The 19,465-nt window shown below is 38.1% G+C and overlaps 1 long non-coding RNA gene across 3 annotated transcripts in view; it reads right to left on the bottom strand.

Annotated features, from left to right (window-relative positions):
- Positions 1-19,465, bottom strand: part of LOC128145097 (uncharacterized) — a 245,604-nt gene that overhangs the window by 203,483 nt on the left and 22,656 nt on the right. For 2 of the 3 annotated variants that reach the window (XR_008236346.1, XR_008236344.1), the window contains exon 2: positions 15,582-15,654. The exons of the other annotated variant lie outside the window; for it this stretch is intronic. This is a non-coding gene — a long non-coding RNA (uncharacterized LOC128145097). The remainder of the gene's footprint in view (positions 1-15,581; positions 15,655-19,465) is intronic. 3 annotated transcript variants of the gene reach the window in all.

Genomic DNA, 19,465 nt, shown 5'->3' on the forward strand with positions numbered 1-19,465 from the left:
TTATAGTCTGATTTTTTAACAGCTTTTTAACCTAGCAATTGGCACGTTTCTACATATGTGTGTATATATAGACACATATATGCTTTATTAAAGTAATTTCTCACTTGTCATTATTTTTAAATGTTATCACACTCCATCATATACATGCTGTGTACATATAGTTATTACTCCTGTTTTATCCTGTAAGTTAATGATAAGCTTGACAAAAAATTCACTCTACTCCAGCAAGCCTCCAGATGTCAGCGCAGCATACTCAGTGCAGGTATTGCATTAACCACTTCATGCATCACACAGGGATGGGAATGGTTCCTTTTTTCAAGGAATAAGTGAAAACCTCTCAGAGCCCATCATACACTGACTTGATTAAACTGCTGCCACCTTCCACTCACATCAAGAAAACAAACATGACCGTATAAAGTAAAGCACAGTACATTTGTGGCAAGATGGAGACCTCTCATGTATTTGTTTGGCTGTAATAACTATCAAAATAAGAATATGCAATAGTAAGAGATGTATGGGAGAAAACGTTGAAAATTAGGCGGTTTTATCTTCCATAAAACTGTGAGTAATTAGCCACCTCAGTTCCAGTCTCCACCTCTGAATTTGCACAGGAAACAATCTTGAAAAATGCACCAAAAGAAGCAAATTAATTGTCTTGGTTGACAAAGCAAGGAGCCTTTTTTTTTTTTTTTAAAAATCAATCCCTATTAACTCCTAAAAAATAGTATGTTGTTTCTTCCATGGTACTTTCAAAAAAAACATGTAAACCCAGACAGCAAATGACTTCACACTCTCTTATCCTTCCAGTAGTTATGATCTGGCCCTGAACATTAATGTGAAGCAATATGAAGTTTCCTGTTACACTTTTTATTGCTTTTGAATCCAGCCTGAAACCTCACCTTAACCTTCTAAGTCCTGCATTAATCACATCCTTGTTTTTTGCGCTGACATAACGATAGCATAAATGTAAAGAAAACAATGATTCAGTATTTTAGAAAATCTGAAACAGTACAGGCTTTTGTCCTCTCTACTCACCCTTTTATAATTACATTTATATTAGTTCTTATCAAAACAAATCACTACTCAATTACAGCGCTTTCAAACCAAGGAGAAGAAAAGGCATCTGAAGAAACACAAAAATATTTCGGTCTAACTTTAAGTTTCAAAAGGAAGCATAGAATCAGGCTGTTCTTTCATTTATTCTGAAGCATTCAGAAGTTGATTCAAAATGTGCTTTCTGTCTTCTCATTAACTTTTAAAGCATCTTAAAATCACTTGGGGAAAAAAAAAGAGAAAGAAAATAGTAATAATAATTAAAAAAAAAACAACCCAAGATAATAAGCTTAGTTTCCTTTTCAAGAATTGAGGAGAATTTGTGCTATTGTGTAGTTCATTCCTTCATGCCTTTATTTTTTTGTCCTGTAAGGATTTTCTGTACTTATGGGGGTTGGGGGTGGATATTACTATATCCTAGAATTTCTGAAGCTAAAACAGAATTGTATCTCTATTACAGAATCTTATGGAATTGTTCAACAGCCACAAAGTGCTACAAAAAAGAACATATTTCCTGTTACATGACAAAGAATTTAAAGTAACTTCCATTAATATTACACTGAACATTTTTGGATCCATTCCTACTACATCCTTGTAGAAAAGTCCTATGGGACTGAAGAAGTCATTCAGGATATTAATAATATTTAATTTGACAAATACGAAGACATTACATTTGACCTGAAAGTTCAACATTAAGTTTCCAAACTGGATTGAAAAAACATAGGGTTTCTCATTGAAGTGAAATGCAATTTTTCCATTAAATAAAAATGGAACTATAAATGGTACATATATTTAAATATTCATTAAAGAAAAAAAGAACCTTTATGTATTTAGTTGATTTTATATTTTAACAATAAATAAAGATAGGCTAAAACAGATTGTCTTTTTAATGGGTTTGTATCATTTTCACAGAGGGAAGATGCCGATGGAAGCCTTAAGTTATTATTTCAGTTCATTCTGCCAATTAAACCCTTGCTTGTATAGAACTTACTTTAAACAGATACTTTATTTAGATGTTTTTAAAAATTCAAAAAGTAGATTTGAGGAATTTTAGAGACGTTATTAATGTTACTAGAACACTTATGTATATAATACGTCCCATTGGAAAATAATACAAAACTAATTGAAATAGTTTCATAAACCATTTCACATGCATCTTTCAAATTTTACAAGAGCTCTGTGGGACTAAAAAAGATTTCAGATTCAGCCTCCTCTCTCAAAAAATAATGAAATTTTAGGGATTGTAAACAGTGGTAAATTTAAATCTAAAGGCTTCCATTAATCTTGATAAAGAAAATTAGTGAATAACCTCACTTATGTATAACCAAATATATTCAAAATGCAAATGGTTTATAACCTAAGTCCCAGAAAGTCATTAATAGCAGCATCCAGCAAATTCCTAGAACTGTATCTACACCAGTGCCTAAGTACCTGAGCCTTAACTTTACTTCCATGTCTCAGTGGGATTACTCCAGGAGTGAAGTTACTCCCTGTGTTAGCATCTGTTAAATGAGATCCATAGTTACAGCTGGCATTTAGAAAACTGAAGCAGAAATTAATTAGCATTTCAAATATTTCAGTATATATACTATTCCCATGTCACTAATTACAGTCCCATCTGTACAAAATTGTACCAAAAATACCCATATTTTAATATCTTTCCCTTTCATCTCTAAATACTTTGCTCACATTAAAAAATAAATTTAAAAAGCTGGTTCTTCACCACCAACCACCCTATCGGATGGTCGGCATTGCTATCACAACCAACAATGCATTAACATAATACAAACTACTTTCTAATGTCAGAGTGAATTCATTTCAACAGCAGTACAGTTTTCATTATTTTTGAGTTGTTGACCATGTTAACCATTAGGAATATTTTTATATTTAGATAAAAGAAATATTATGAATATGCTATCAGATAGAAGTAAGCAGGACAGTAAGTTATCTTAAAAGATGCGCTTTTTTATGAACTTGGGCATAGTCTCAGAGTTTTTTCCTCTTGCTTTTTTCCCCCCTTCTTTTTTACTCTCCTGCTTCTCTGGTAATAATAATTCACTATGGTATTTATAAAACTCAAAATAATAAAATCCTCAAATAATGCGTATACTGCTAGAAAAGAAAGCTGGAGCAGTTTATTTTTTTAAGAAGAAAACTTATCTTGAGGGCAAAAGCAGTCCAAAAGTATATGCCATTGAATATTTTACAGAATATATTTCTACAGAATATGTTCTGCGTTTCTGAAGAAGAAATCTCTCTCTACTGGAGTACTTGTGTCTTGTCAGAGAGCCTGAGAAAATGATAGTAGTTCAAGCCAAGGTAGCCTAGATAATAACATTTAATTAAATGGAAAAATTATAACACTATATACTTTGTTATATTTATGTATTATTTTCCCACCACACACTCTAATATTATCAGAAATACAAAATGCTTTAGTATGAGAAATTTTGCATGCTATCATAGAACAAGTTTTACCTGTGGGAAAGTAAAGAAAAAACTCTGAATTGAGAATGCCAAGCAAAAATAAAAAAGGTTAATCTTATCTGTTTTAAGAACATCCTGAGACCATCTCATTTCCTGCTTCTCTGTACAACTTTAAGGAAAGAGAAACTGTATCAAACTATCTGGACTCAGTAATTCAAGAAAAATAGAATGCAAACTCTAAAATAGATACACAAAAGCAAAGAATCATACAGCATCTTTATCTTAGAACTCTTCTGTTAAATTTGAACTAAAATAATTTGATTTCATTAAAACTGATACCTTTACGTTCTGTACAAAGGTAAATAATTTACAAACACACCCAGGAAGTGTTCTTCAAAAGCAGGCAGTTCAGCGACGTTTCAGAGAGAGAGAATTTTGAGAAAAATATTATTCTCATGAATGAAGAAACAACAAACAATACTTCAATCAGGGTTACATTGCAAAGCTTATTTTACATTATTAATTCAAAATTTAATGACGTATATGAAATAGATAGGTGTCGATTCTGCAAGTGCTTGCTCCCAGGAGTCCCACCAGCTTGAATATATTTTCTCAGATAAACAGGACTATCTACAAGCATAGTCATTTGAAGAACCAGACATCCCCCCAAATATTTATGAAATATATTAAGCAGAGAAGCCCTGACTGAGTATAACACTTCAGTGATGACGCAGTAAGTTTACTCTACAGCATTGTACTTAAAAGCCTACATCATTGTAAAGCTGTATTGTAAATTGCCATGGAAAAATATTTTAAAGTATTCCTCAAATCTTTTGAACTATAATAAAAACCCAGATACCGGATCACAGACACTGCTATGAATTGTGTTGTTTAGTGCCAGAAATCTGTGCCATAACATCAGCTTATAATACTTATTATGAGGCTGAATGTTTGCCATGTGAATTAATTTAATTCCAACTAGTCTTTTCACAACTTGGAGAAAGTGGGGGTTTGTATTATAAAGTCTTAAACTTTTATACAAGATTTTGTAGGTAACCGATGACCTAGCTTTTGGGGATGAATACCCATAAAAGTAAGCATTTGTACATTTCAAATACCAACTAAAATCACTTAGTATTAAGGATACACGTATGTGTATCACTGGCTAATCAGCATTCAAATATATTTGAAATACTGTGTTTCCATGTATGAAATAGTTAAGGGGAACAGGCAAAAACGCTGTACAGAGTTTCACGGATTCTAATGTTTCCTCCCTCTCTTTCACAGCTTACAATGTAAAGTTGTCAGACACGTAGCTTATCAACCAGAGCATTTCTAAAAATGAGCATACAAAAAATAAGCAGTCACCAGACAGGCAAAGTGGTAAAATCTAATAGCTTATTCACTTGATGACACATGATTCTGTGGGAGAAGGAACGCTTTTATTTAACAACCTGGTATTCCTTTAACGGAGACAAACGCTGCATCAGAAGCGACATAAAGGGAAGACAGACAAGATGACCATTTCTCTCCTCACAGAAAAAAAAAAAATTAAAAAAAAAATATAAAAAAACCCCAAGCCCCCAAACCATTATCATGTGAAACAGAAAAGATCTTCTTGAAACGCTAAGTCAACAGAGGGACAAGCAGGTGTTTGCATTCTCTGCAGTTTAACTCATGGATTTCATTGTGTGCCTCACAGAAAGAAAAGCAGTTTCATTTGTAGATCTTACAGGGAAACAAAGAACTTCAACAAGGAGTCCCGATAAACATCTTACGCTGTTAAACATCTTCACCAGGAGAGAGAGAAAAATCTCCCCCCGTTGCAAGCAACCGCGGACATCTTTTGTTCCCTGATAAATATTTGCCTTTGTCTTTTGTGATAAGGTCTGCTGCCTTCGCTTCACACAAAAAGGGCCCGGTTGTTTCCGTATAGAAAACATTTAATTAAGATCATTTCCGATTTCCTAGCCCCCCGTGCGCCGAGGGAAAAGACGGGCGAAAGGGGAGAAACCCCGGCGCTCGCCGGCTGCGAGGAGGGGCCCGGGGGCGCCCAGCGGCTGCCGGGCCGGGGGGCGCGGCCCCGCCGGCGGACGGGCCTCTCCCGCGGGGCCAAGCCCGGCAGGGACCCGCCGGGGGCTGCGGGGCCCGAGAGGGGCGCGACGGCCGGGCCGGGCCGGGCCGGGCCGGGCCGCGGGCCCTCCCCGCGCCGTCCTGCGGCGGCGCCTGGGAGGCAGAGGCGGCGCCGGGCCCCGCGCAGGCGGCGTGCGCCTCGCTGCCGGCGAGCGCCGGCGTCAGCATCTCCTGCCGCCCCCCGTGCCGCCGAAGGGAGGCTGGGGAAGCCGTGGGAGGGGGCACTGCGGTTTGCTCCGGCTGGCGAGGGAGGAGGGGAGAAACATTTTTGGGTTGTCGGTTGTTTGCTGGCTTTTCTCGTTTGGGTCTGTTTTGGGGTGGGGTTTTTTTGGTTGGTTGGTTGGTTGGTTGGTTTGGTTTGTTGGGGTTGGGGTTTTTTTTTTATTTTTTGGTTTTGGTTCCTCCCCCCCACCCCGTGGCTGAGTTGCTTTTCACACTACGCTCTTTTTTAAATCCTTTTAAGAGTAACGCACAGTTTGGGGTTTGCCTCTTGGTCAAACTTTAAGCTTCACAAAACCATCAAAACCTTCTTACCAAAGCGAAGAAAATGAGCCGCTTTAATTATTTTTAAAATATTCTGTCTACAAAAAGGCCGTGCCAGACTCTATGGACTCTGCAACATTAGTTCTCTGAGGACGTCACCTATTTTATACACTAGAGTTAAACTTCACAAAATAGTTCCCACTGCTGTAGTAGTTTGAAATACTGAAAAGAAAATCTAGGAAATAAAATCATTATAATGTGTTTATACACACACACAGAGTACACAGCTTCCAAAGTTCTTAGTCCTCATGTGTATGTTCACTTACTGGAATTAATGCTCTTTATCGTGTTGACTGCCTGCAGGGGACAGTCCTGAAATATTCCTGCATGCCAGGTACTTATAACAATATTGTTAAATGTGGATTCACTGCAAGTCCAAGCCACTCTATTAGAGTTACCTTCCTGTATACCTCAGGACAACACACCCACTCATTGGCATTTATTGAAATACCACTGAATGTGTATTCACACAGAATACCACTCATGTGGTATTTATCCTAACCACAGACTTACTACTTCAGTCTGTATGAAGTTTTGCTAAGAAATATCAACCAAAATACTAGTCTGAAATAGTGAGAATTAGAATGCAAAATTTAAAAACATGTGATATGAGTAAAAAGAAACATAGCAACGATACTCCACTAGGAAATATGCACGAAGTTGGGAGAGAGAATCATTCCTGTAATCCAAATATGAAACACAGGAGATGAGCTCATACTGTGGACATGACACAGTCCGGAGAGATTTTTCTTTGGTTAAATATTCAGAAAGCACAAAGTCACATTTTTTTCCTTCAAAGCTTAGCACAATACACTACATTTCTTTAACATTTCTACCAACTTTCGGAGAGCACAACTCTTTTTTTTGCCCAGAATATCAAAGTTTTTATTTCATGAATGAATTTCAAGACTTATTCATTGTGTGACACTAAAGACACCACCATAAACAGGGAAAAAAAACGATTAATGTAAATAAATCAAAGTCATTCTATCCTTCTCTGGCCATCTGTCTCCCCATAAATACACATGCAAAAAATAGCATTTGCTAAAAGCAGCTATTTTAAAAGTCTCTCTCATTATTGTTCCAAGTAAAAAAAAAAACAAAAAAAAACAAAAAAAACCAAACAAGAGCAGAAAATGCTAACAGTATCATCTTACCTGCCTTTTAAGCAAAAGTGTGAAAAACACAACACACAAGAAAGCCTGCAAGCTGACAAAGACTCTGGATTAGTGACAGCAATTGACCCAGTGAAAATTAATCAGACTCACTTTTTCTTTAAATGAAACAGATTACTCCCCTACATATTGACACATCAAAAAATATGATTACACCTCAACTTGAAATTACAGTGCATACCATACACCTCTATGTTCTTAGAAGGTTTGCTCATCAAAGCACTTGTTCAACGAGAAGTATTTTTTATGATCCTGTAAATATTGTGCTAATACTTTTGAACTGAGAAAGGTAAATGCACCTTATGTTAAGCTGCTTTGCATAGACTAACTTCATGAGCTCTCTAGTAGCTGATGAGTAAGAAAGAGCCCCATTTTTTTAACGTCCATTAGTAGTGAAAAGTTTTGAATTAGATGCCTCACTAGAAGTCTTGAACTTCCTAAAACTTAAGTGTGAAACTAAAGTTAATTAGCAGCTCCACAAACTGGACAGGAGCTTATCAAGGTGACCCTATACATATTCATATGCGTAAGATCAGTACCTAAAAGACAGTATTTTTAAAGTAACATAATGCAAAATCTTTGGTATGTCTCTGTTTTGAATATCTGTGAGCAGTAGGATGCAATGAAGGATACGTTTACGTTTTTATATGGGAGGAAATTCTATAATAAATTATAATGACAGTACCACAAACAGAATACTGTCTTTTCACAGTTTGTGTGAATTCGACAACAAAGCAAGCCATAACCATGACCAAAGAATGTAATGGGATTAATCCAAGATTGTCTTGATTGATCCTTTCCATACGTACAGTGAAACCACATTCACTTAAGCATTCAAGAGGATAATGAGTAAGCGGGAATTACCTAACTTCAACGTCAGCTTTGGGCTGACAATATCAACCAACCATGCAGAATACTGGACACAAATTAAACTAAGATAAAGATTAAAAGCTTCTGTCGCTTACAGAAGGACCACCAAGGGACTACCTATGTTTCAACTTTTGTTTATATAAGCAGGACAGATAAAGATAGCTGTAAACTTGAGACTACTTCAGTACACCAGGGATACACTTCTTAGCATATACTTATACTCTAGAAAAGTGAGATACAGCCTTTTCCAAAGGTGATGTGGGTTATATTTTTGCCTACAAAGTCTGGGGCCAGAAGAGAGATGCTTTTATTTATCAAACAAAATGTGGTAGGACTATTTGTAAGTGGTTCAAATATATTTAAGAAATAAGGAAGTGCACTTAGTACCTACTCCAATATCTGGCCATTGTTTAAATAACACATGACTAAAAAACATTGTTAATAATCAAGGAAAGTTAGAAACTTTACTTAAGGAGCTATGGACCATAAGTTAATCTTATCTTAATCAACTCCGTAGGACAAAGAAGGAAACAAAGGCAAATAGGTAAAAAACATGCTGCCTATCACTGGCAGGTCAGGCATGTTCCATACAGAACAGAAAAAATACTAATATAAAGTTTTTCCTAGGAAAAAAACTACTGTTTCTAGATCACAGTCATTACTGTTACGTTTGTTGTGTTGTATATTTATGTTATTGGGGGTTTTGGGGTGCTTAGTTTTAACCTAAGTAATCTGTTCCCATCATATATTCCCGACAGTTCAAGTTTATATTTTCTAATTGAAGATATACACAGAGAAACTGTCTGAGTGTGCAGGGACAGGACTGGGAAAGCCAAAACCCGCCTGGAGTTGAATCTGGTGAGGAATGTGAGGGGCAACAAGAAGGGCCCCTACAGATATTTCAGCAGCAAAAGAAAGACAAGGGAAAATGTGGGCCTGCTATGGAAATGGAGTGAGGGACATGGTGACAGGGGACATGGAAAACACCAAGGTGCTCAATGCCTTCTTCATCTCTGTCTTTACTGGTAAGACAGGAATCCCAGGCCCCAGAGACATGAGGGGAAATCTGGAGCAAGGAAGTCTTAGCTTCAGTGGGGAAGGATCAGGTTCGAGAACATTTAAATGAACTGAAGTAGACATAAACAAGTCCCTGGGACCTGACAGGATCTGCCCATGAGTGCAGATGCCCCTGCAAGGCCACTCTCAATGGTCTCTGATAGGTTAGTGGTGACTGGGACAGGTTCCTGAGGACTGGAAGAAAGCAAATGTCACCCTTATCTTCAAGAAGGGCTAGAAAGAGGATCCAGGGAACTACAGGCCGGTCAGCCTTACCTCAGCCCCTGGGAAGATGTTGGGACAAATCCTCCAGAAAAACATTCCAAACATATTAAAGACGAGGAAATGATGGGAGTAGTCAGCATAGGGACTGCAAAGGGAAAATCATGCTGCACCAACCCAAGAGCCTTCTCTAATGAAATGAGCAGTGAACATTTACCTTGATTTTAGACATTTCATGTGGCCTCCCATAACATCCTCATAGACGAAGTAATGAAATATGGACTAGATAAGTGGACAGCAAGGTGGACTGAAAACTGGCTGAACTGCCAGGCTCAAAGGGTTGTGATCAGCACAAAGTTCAGCTGGAGGCCAGTCCCTGGTGGTCTACGCCTGGGGTTGATACCAAGGATAATATTTTTTTAATCATCTTCCTCAATGACACAGGTGATGGGACAGAACGCACACTCAGTGAGGTTGCTGATGATGCAAAACTGGGAGGAGACATTGATATGCCAAAGAGCTGTGGCATTCAGGGGCACTTCAACAGGCCAGAGAAATGGGCCAACAGGAACCTCATGAAGTTCAACACTGGGAAATACGAAGTCCCGAACCTGGGGAGGAATAACTCCAGGCACCAATACACGCTGCGGGGTGACCAGCTTGAAAGCATCTCTGCAGAAAAGGACTTTGAGTCCTGATGGACACCAAGCTGATCATGAGCCAGCAACGTGCCTTTGCAACACATTGACAACCTCGGTTGTATTAGGATAAGCATTGCTAGCAGGTCAAGAGAGGTGATCCTTCCACTCTGCAAAGCCCTACGTGAGACACATCTGGAATGCTGGGTCCCAAGCTAGGCTCCCCAGTACAAGAGACATGGACATACTGGAGTGAGTCCAGCAAAGGACCACAAAGATGATTAAGGGACTGGAGCATCTATCATATGAGCAGAGGCTGGGAGAGCTGGAACTGTTCATCCTGGAGCAGAGAAGGCTCAGGGACATCTTATCGACATCTATAAATACCTGATGGGAGAAGTAAAGAAGACAGAACCAAAGTCTTCTTGATGAGAGGTAATGGGCACAAGCTGAAATACAGGAAATTTCATTTAACGTAATCATTATTATTGTGAGGGTGGTTGAACACCGGAACAGGCTGCCCACAAAGATTGTGGAGTCTCCATCCCTGGAAACAATCAAAACCCAACTGGACATGGACATGAGCAACCTGCTCTGGCTAACCCTGCTCTGAGCAGGGAGTTGGACAAGGTGATCTCCAGATACCCCTTCCCTCCTCAGCCAATCTCTCAGTCTGTACATTAGGCACTATGCTAAACTTCATGGTAAAACAAAACACAGTTGCATGTTCACTGTTTTCCACTACCAGAACTATTTCTATTAAATTATCCAGGCTGGACAAAAAAAGAAATCAAAACCAATTTGGAGTTAGACAAGTGGATACATAGCTACAATAGAAAGCTGTAAATTGAAGACAGACATGGCTTATCCATTAAAAAAAATATATATATAAGGAAATGAAAGTAGAATTCTGATCTGAATCACATACTGGAGCAAATCCATCAGAGGCCACCAAGCTGCTGAAAGGCTGGAGCCCAGGACGTAGGAGGAGAGGCTGAGGGAGCTGGGCCTCTTCAGCCCACAGAAGAGAAGGCTCAGGAGAGATCGTATTGCTGTCTACAGCTGCCTGACCAGAGGATACAGAGAAGATGGAGCCAGACTGTTCTTGGAGCTTCACAGTGGAATGACAAAAGGGAACAAACATAAGTGGGAACATGGGAAATTCTGATTAGATATAAGGACTTTTATTTATTTATTTAATTTGTTTGTTTGTTTTACCATGAGAGCGGTCAAACACTGGCACAGAGTGACCAGACAGGCTGTGGAATCTCCTCATGGAGGAATTCAAGACATGACTGGACACAGCTCTGAGCAACCAGATCTAATTAGATCTGTTTTGAGTAGGTCATTGGACTAGAGACCTTTGGAGGTCCCTTCCAGCCTCATTTATACCGTGATACTGTGATCACCATGATTGCAGAAAGACCAAATATGTAACTCGTAGGCAACTTTCCAAGCATAATTATGTGGAGTACACACAGGAGCTTGTAACTGCTTTGTTCTTGACGAAACTTAAAAGAATAAAAAGATGCACGTCATAAAAGATGATGAACATCTCCTCTTTCAAACTGGTTACTGAGAATCACCTCTGCAAAACTATCCCCAAGAAGTTACCTTTGTCGTCAAAGACTGGTTTGGAAGATTTACACAACTGACACTTACTTTACATTTATTCTATTAAGTACATAACAAATCACACAAATACAATGGCAAGCTTTTAACTTCTGAAATCACTTGCCATTTATACCTTTGATTGTTACCCTGTCAAGACAGCATTTTTTTCCTCACGGATATTTGTACAGAACCAAGTGTTATCTAACTCCTGTTGAAGGTTCTTGGATGTACTACAAGATAAATCAGTAGTATTAAGAGAACCTACACCAACAAAGCAAAACAAAACAAACCAAAACAAAAAAGGTATTAATGCCAGAGAAGAATCGTGAAAATATTTAGCAGACATATGTGTGTGTGTTTGGTGGTGGCATGGGGAGGGGCAGAAGATGAAGCTGGTCATTGGACTGTACTTCTAACAATTGTTCTGAGTAAGCATGCCAAACCCAGCACGTACAACCCTGTGCTGGCCACCATTACTAATAGCAGAACCCAAAGGGCAAGGGGACATGCTGGGCAGACATTTGAAATCAGCTCAGCTGTTGATGTGCTATGGCTCTGTTCATATGTATGCCAATGCAAGAAAAGCCTTCCTCCCTTCAGCCTTGGCACTATACAGAGTTTCCCTTCTCCCACAAGCATGCTAGGAAGCCTGCACAGCACTGTGTTGGGTGGATAATATACTGGCCTCCTTTGCCCCTTAACCAATTCCACAGTACAGACATGCCCTGCAACCCCAGGATTTAGACCTCAGATTGACATCTAGCTCTGGCTGGACATGCTTGGGCCTCCTCCCCTCAGACCAGACCCAGGGTTACTGTCTCCATAAGTACCTCAACTGGTTCCACTTAGGTTCAGGTTTGTTCCCACTGAGACTGATGACAGAGCAGTCAGTGACCAGAACAAATGCCTCAGAATGCTCTGCTATTTGTTCACAGGGGAAAAAAATTGGAACAAACAGGTCTGAAAATAGATTCACGTGCTTCCCTATTTTTCCTTGAAGTTCACCATTCCTTGAATCCTCTTATAGACCCCTTGACTGTTCCAGGTCCTTTCCCTAAAGGGGAATTATTTATATTTATATTTATATTTATATTTATATTTATATTTATAATATTGGCAATCAACGCTCCCACACACAAAAGGAATTTTTAACTGTTTACTGATCCTTTGTGCTCTAGATGCCAGCTAGGCAGAAGTGCTGTATCTCTTTACATTGGATTCTAGATGCCATATGAACTGTTACTTTGGTACTACTATCATGCGCTTTCTCCAACAAATTCAAGGGCCAAAACCACATTAAAAAAAAAAAAGTAACAAATTATATAACAAAACATTTTTTGGTAGAAATTACCCTAAAAGGAAATTAAACTACAGACTTCCAAAGTAGTTTTCATACTACATTCTAATTGGCATAAATGGAACCAGCACTTCTTGGCACTGTGTTTGATGACATATAAATGTATTAGAAAAGATTTCCCTGCCCTAAAGACTTCATATATTTTTTAGCTACCCAAGAAACCTCTAAATCAGTGGTTTAATTCACTGGCTAGTGTTTGAGAGAGTTCCTATGAGCTATAGGATTTAAGTTAATTTTCTTCAGGGCATGAGTTTTAGGTTACATTTTTTGTTTGAGAGAAATACATTCCAAATGTCATCCATGTGCTTTCCTCTGCCTAGCAATCCCTTGCAGGAGTCATCCTGCACATCTTTTACTAGGGAGTTAAGATGGGCATCTTCATTCTTTCCTACCGGGCTTCTCCTCCAAAAGACTAATTTCCAGCCTTCCTTGTTTGCTTTCTGCTGGGCTTGTATTCCCAGGCTACTTCTCTAGGAAATTGTGTGTTTCAGCCTATCTCTAATATCTCAGAAGCCTGCTTTGAAAGGGCCAGCTTGTCCTGAAAAAGATCCAAAGATAAACTGGGTAGTCAGAGGCTTTGTATACAAGCACCCAAAGGAGAAGGTCAGATTTTTATTCTTAAAAATCAATTGAAAGCATCTACTATCTATGGATGTTTAGTATTCTTTTTAGGATACTTTTGTGAAGTTTTCTCATTTGATTCATTTCACTGTAAACCTCTAATATGGTCCCTTACTCATACTGCTAATTTATGCAGTAACAGATGTGAATAAATCAACTGTAATCACTTACGCAACCAATTTTGCTGTTGCCTATCTGGCTATCCTTTCTATTCTATCTTTTGCTCATCCTTTCATTTAGGCATAAGCTCAACAAATAGTTGAAGGTTCTGAACCTTGTTTCTTCAATTGTCCCCTAACTTGTACAGTGGGTACACTGGAGAGATTGCTGAACCAGTGTCAGAGTTGACCATTAGTATGCTCAGGCCAAAAGGTGGATATGAAAAATGCCAGTGTCTCTGAAGTCTTCAGAAACCCACTGAAACCTAAAAGAGACCAACTGAGCCCGTGCGAGACCTACTGAAATGTGAAATAAAAAAGGACTTTTATGCAGCACTGGAGCAGACTCCCTTCAAAATCCAGCAACTACTTTTCCTTCAGTGAATTCCAAATGGATCTGAAACACAGTGAGGAATGATCTGTACTTCTCATTATTGCTTTTTAGTTGTTCAAACTTCAGTGTATTGAAGCTGTACTATTTTATTTCAATGTTGTAATTAATTATCACCACCCCAAAGCAAAAATATACACTTAGTGTGTGCTATAAATAATTACAATTATGTGCTATAAATAATTACAATTAATTCTGTAGAAAACAATCTGATTTTTGTAATCAGAGTAACTGTAATAAATAGAAATTTCTCTTTCTAAGGGCAACCTTAAGTTGATGCACTCTTGTACTTGTCAAGTTCTTAAACACACCTCCCGTTCTGGGCCCACTTTCCATGTATAAATATCTCTCAAAGGATACCAACCTGGTTAACCTCCTTCTGTGTCTAGTTTGCACTCAAGTCAGACCCAGAAGCACAGTCACCGAGAGCACAGGAAAGATACAGTCTACCTGCTTTTGGTTTGGGGCTTCTCTACCAAAATCCAAATTTCCCTGAAGCAACTCCTGATTGAAGCAGCAAATAACAGTCTGTTCAGTCCTAAGTTGGTGTTTATTCAATGTGGGAAGAATACAAACTCTTCAGCTGTGAAGGTCTAGAGGTTTCTACTGAGCATGTAAAGACTGAAGCATTCTGAAAGCTTGCAACCTGGCCAAATTTGAGCAGTTTTTGTAGTACTATAAAAGGCACCTTCCCTTCTGCCCTGCTACATTAATTGAAGGGCAAGAGACACTTTCTGGAAGAGGTTGCCTGAATATTAGTGGAAGGAAGGGTTTCCTCTAAATTTCTGAATTCTTTTGGAAGAAAGGTAAAGAGAAGAGTGAAGAAGATGGATACTTTTAACTTAAAAAATTATAGTTTGCCAGAAATTGATTGAAAGCAGGATCTTAAAGTGGAAAATGCCAGACATCATGCATAGAGAACACTTGCCAGCCTGAAGGCAAAACCACTGTAAACCTGGACGATACAAAACAGGAGTTCTAAGCAACCATATACTGAATAGTTTAAAACATTAAATATGTTAAAAAATAGAAATCTATACAACAGAAGGCCTATGTACAAAGTCCAAAGAATATCAGTGAGGTCAATGGGAGCTGAAGAGTCTCTACAGCTTTTAGCAGCAAGCACGTAGTTGTAAGTGTGGAAGTGTTTAAAAACTGTGCTTTACTTTATGTGACTTTTAAAAAAAATAGTTCTTTCAGGTGTATACGGACTTAAAGCATGAAAGTTCCAGACAAAGAAACTAGAATTGCACTTCCTTCACCCAGGTCATCAGCTTCACACTAACTGAGTAATAACAACACAGTAATGCAGCTACCCCTTACCATTCAAGCTGTAGACTTAGTGTTTAAACGGTGACTTGTTTTTGCAGATACGCAGTGTAAAATCCCTAAAGACCTAGAAAAGGAAGGCAATAAAAGGCAGTTAGAAAAGCATGTGTTTTACTAAGTTTGACTGGAGGTCTGTTAATTTTGTATGATTTCTGTTTTGAGATCTAGCTGAAACACATCAGTGGGAGGCTAATTTAAATGATGTTGGAATTGAGGCCTTCTGAATTTTCAACACTATTGTGCCCATAAAATCTAACTTGGCAACATTAAATCATTAAGTCACATGCCAAATGTTGTATTCATAGCCACCTTCAAGTCCTTGGGCTCAACTCACCTGACTGTGTTGTTTAGGAATAAGGCATTTCCACATTGCTTCTATATCCCTCTTTTTGAGAAGACACTGATAATTCTCCTTTGCATTTATTTACTTCTTATAGCACAGATAGTTCTAAGGCTACTAGAGCACAATTAATTTGGACATAGTGCCATAAAATATCCCATACCTACTTAGACAATTAACACACAAACTCCTCATATTTCTCTGTGTAAACTTACATGTCAAAGTAGGTGAGATGTGCTACGCCAAAATTAATAGCAGTTATGACAAGTTAGAGAAAAAACAACATTCTCCTCAGTGCAAAAAAATAGTTTAAAAGTCCATGTTATTTAAGGTTTTGCCTAATTTAATATTGAAAAATTCCCTAACTTATTACTTTACACTAAGGAGAACAATACTTACATTATCACTTGAAATCATGATTAAGGTTGTCTCTGTTACAGATTCTGGTTATTAAATCTCTTTAGTTGCAACATAAATAAATTGGCCTACGATCTTTCTATAACACCTCAGAGCATCTCTTTCAACCACATCATAGTCTAAGCTAATGAGTCTTGCAGAATGCAGAGAAATCAGACTCCAGAATAAGAAGCTACAATATAACCACTTTTCCTCAAGTACCTTCAAAACCAAAACTCTTTGTTTGGGGACACACTCAGCAGGAAAGCTGGCACTAGGGGCATCCAAAAGGCCAAAGAGGAAGAAAACTCAAAAGTGAGAAAAATATTTATAATTCTAATGGAAAACATTGTACAAACCCAGTGCTTCTGTTTGGTTTTTTAAACTGGGGGTATATTTCAAGTAATCTGTAAGAGATTTTAAACAACAATGTGGACTTTTAATATTGCTAGAAACATAAAAGATTACTAAAGCAATAACTGTAAGATCTAATATTGGAAAATATTCTATGTACTTCTTAAATCAGCATTTTACTTATGATATTCACCAGATGTTATTCCCACTAAATAAGAAGCTATGTATAACCAATAACTAAAGCCAAATAAATTGAAGAAGAATTAAACAGAAATAGCATCCCTTCCAATATAGCTGTAGTACTTCTTATGTAGCTATAGTACTTATAGATAGCATTTAGTTATAAGGAAAAGGAAGACACACACACCAACACACATGCACACAAATGCCAGAGTCCTTAAGAAATCGTCACAGCATGATCTCCGCTTACGTATGTTCCCTTGTGGAGTTCTAACACTACATATAATGGAGACTGTGGAGTGGAAATATCAGCAGAGATCAGCCATTGTAAATCTTTCTGCAAGCACTGGAACTGACACAGCTAATTAAACTGGTTCATATAAGAAACAGGCAAGTCCATAAACACAGTAGAAAGACAAGTAATTCAAGTAGTTAATTTGCATAACAAAAAGCAGGTCCATAAAGTTGTTTCCAATTCAAGGCTGCCCTTAAGAAGTGCAGTCTCCTTAAAAGGGAGCATGTAGAGGCAGTAAGGGTCATCAGCTCAGCATTAGACAGTACATGACATGGACATGAATCAACTATCTGCTCCCAAAGAGAAGCAGGCTAGAAGTTTGTGGAAGGGGCAGAAGAGGTCCTCTTGTCTCTGCTCAGGTCTCTCTCTACCAGTTCCTGCCTCCTACCATTCCTGAATATATCAAAAAGAAAACAAGATCCACCACAAGAAATCCACAGCAAAGGTCCCAGAGCAAGCTATTCATTTCTCACCTTTATATTATTGCTTTTGAGAATTCAAAATATACATGCTTAGTAAGAGACACATGAATAAAAATCCACTGTCTTGAATTTCAAAGTGTCAGCTGTTGAAGGAGTTACTTCACAAGAAGGCGGAGCTTTTTGGTTTATTTGTTCAATTAAATGAAATGGTATTGTCTCCTGCACATTTTACTTAAGTATTCACACTGCAAAGACTTATTCTTCCATCCTGTCCCAAAGTAAAGTGAAAAGTAATTTTATTTTCACATTGGTTTCAGTACTGGAACTAGCAAGACTCCTGGCATTACTCCTTATTATAGGCTTTGCCTTTCTTCAAAGACAGCTTTGTTAATATTATTTCAATAAGAACCACTGGAGTGATTTTCTGAGCAAGCAAAAGTTTAAAACAGTTTCAGGAGAGTCTGAGGGTACTTACTGGGAGAAGAGTGGGAAGGAATACAAATCAAAGAAACAAATGGCCCAGGCAGATGACCTGCAGAGTGTTTTACTGAAGGCACAAACACCAACTAGACTCAAAAAGAAAACAAAAATGTAAGGTTTGGGTAGAACTGGATTTCGTCAGGATGTTCTCATGTTGAGCTTGGAGAATAGGAACAGGATGATGGGCAGAGATGTAGGCAGTTCTGCCATACACACAACTTTCAGTTTCATTCTGATTTATATACCATACTTACAACACAATATAAACTCTTTGCATTCAGCCCCATTTTCACCAAAAAAATGGGGTCCAAAAAACCAGCTGCTTTAGTTTTCCACAGCTCTTCCCTGTCAACAGCTAAGCCAGCTGTGAATGCTGTTCGATGCTGTCACAAGGCAGAGGAAGGAGGAGAAAGAAAACATGACACCCCTGTGCTCCGATTGGAAAGTTTCACCACTGTCTTGGGCATCGTGTTTCCTGAGTGCCAACTTGGGTTGCATAAGCAATCCCTGTAGCCAGCCATCCTGCCCTTCCCTATCAGCCTGGGAGGAACAGATGGAGCAAAACCAGGTCTTCTGCAGGGGTTTGAGTGACAAGTTACTGCATTTCCAGTTTTAAAAAAGTATACAAATGTCAAAAAGAAATCTAATTAAATGTGCTTGTTCATAAATGCATGCTGAAGTGAACAGGAGAAAAAAATGTTGCCAGTGGCAAAGGAAGGTATACAAATAACGTTTAAATACAGAAGGTCTCAGTATACTGTGAAATATTATATATAATTAAAAAAAGATAGAAAAAAAATTAACACTGTAATTGCTTACAGGCCCATCTCACTGGAGATACGGGTTTTTTTCCCCAAGTATTTAAATATTATTTTCAAATGCCCTAGCTGCAACTTTAGAAAGCATAATCCAAAAGATTCAAAGTAGCTACTGATGCAGAAGGACTGCAAAAACTAAAAAAATCCTAGTCAGGCATAAAGTGCAAATCTTTATTAATTTCTACAAATGAGAAACCATTTGGGGAGGTAAAGGATGGATACTGTGTTTCCATAGCTGGTTTGGACCCAATAGCTCAAATAACTAACTTGCTGAGGGACACGCCTAATTGCAAAATGAAAAAAATATAGATGAATAGAAACTTGTTTCATCATTAACAAAATACAAGTATTTTAATCAGACAAGGCAGCTTCCAAACTGATTCAACTGATCTACAGAAATTAGAAATCAATTTCAGTAAACTTATAACTTACAGATCACCTCTGCAGAGCATGCTGTAAACCATTTGAAGATATTGTGGTGAAGCTTGTAAGTTGTCTGTACCTAAAGCTCGGACATAAGAGAGGTCCTTTGTATTGCCAATGTCTTGATATGTATGAAATAAACCATATTTGTTTTCAAACTAAAATGTTTT

This window comes from Harpia harpyja, chromosome 8, assembly GCF_026419915.1.
Source record: "Harpia harpyja isolate bHarHar1 chromosome 8, bHarHar1 primary haplotype, whole genome shotgun sequence".
In the NCBI taxonomy this organism is placed as follows: Eukaryota; Metazoa; Chordata; class Aves; order Accipitriformes; family Accipitridae; genus Harpia; species Harpia harpyja.